The sequence below is a fragment of the Centruroides sculpturatus genome, unplaced genomic scaffold (genome assembly GCF_000671375.1).
Source record: "Centruroides sculpturatus isolate CEXI.00-Female unplaced genomic scaffold, Cexi_2.0 scaffold250, whole genome shotgun sequence".
NCBI classification, from domain to species: Eukaryota; Metazoa; Arthropoda; class Arachnida; order Scorpiones; family Buthidae; genus Centruroides; species Centruroides sculpturatus.
The window spans coordinates 530,365-531,608 of record NW_019384557.1 but is presented as its reverse complement, the minus strand read 5'-3'; positions in this window follow the sequence as shown (position 1 = coordinate 531,608).

The following is a 1,244-nucleotide window of genomic DNA, read 5'->3' as shown; positions in this document are numbered from 1 at the left end:
ACTACTATCATTATTATACTATCCGCTCCTGATTTTTAATTCGATCCAAAATTTCTATCTTTGTTTGAAGAGATGTATTAATAAACTTCTTTTCTAACGACGGTCCTTTCTTTTCATTCGACATTGTTATAGCTAAAATTTTTTCAAGCAGTTTTGTGGACAGTAAAAATCGCAAAAAGTAACTTCCCTTCACTATGTTGTTAAAAATATACACCCAATAGACGTTTATACTGTATTTTGGACCATTTTTGCGGTCCCCACCTATTGAAAGAGTATAAATTATTGAAAATTCAGTTATATATTTTAGTGTTTATGGTAACTGATGCACATCTGTCTAGAAACCAGTCTTCCCCTGAAACTTTCATGGGAATAACACGTCAAAGTGGAAAAACAGCTGTTTTCCAGAACATTTAGCTCTGTACACCGAACTGCGGCGTGTATTACGTGATCCGTTGCGATTTTTCTGTTATGTGATTTTTCTGTTCGTTTCTAAATATCGTAAACCGCGTTGTAAAAGTACCGCGTTGTAAGAAAATATCCGCATTTTTCCAACCGCGTTGGAGCGAAAACGCGTTGTAAAGGTACCGCGTTGTAGGAGGCCTACCTGTACTATCCACGGTAACAAAAATTTGCTTTCATTCAAAAATTTCATTTCATTTCAAAAATTTTATTGAAAATATATACAATATTTGTAACCCTACAATTTTTAAATCCCCATTCTATAGACATTAAAGACTTTTGCATGCGCGGCTAAGCTAGGTAATGAGGGTCTGGATCCGATATACTAAAGTCTAATTTACTATAAAACTTTCTAAGTTTTAATATCCGAAACAATGGACTCCATTTAATCCACAGTGGAGTTGACATTTTGGATGGAATAGATAAAATGATACCCCAATCCTAATTCTCCACGAAAAATAAGGATCTAAAACAATTTTCGACTCTAAGTAATATTTGAAGCTCTGAGAATTTAGGAATTTTTGAAGCTTAGAAAAAAAAAAAATGTTAAATGTAAATCATGATATCTTCATGAAAAATTAAAATGTTTTCGAGCTTTATGAATTGACAGTACAAAGTTGTAAATGAAGCTTTCACTTATCATTTCGTTAATCATATCTACCAGAGATCAGATAAATATAAAAATATTTGCTATTTCTGCTATTTCAATAATATTTATAATATAAACAAATAATATAATAATATAATATAACAATATAATATTTTCATATCGTACGGAATCAAAA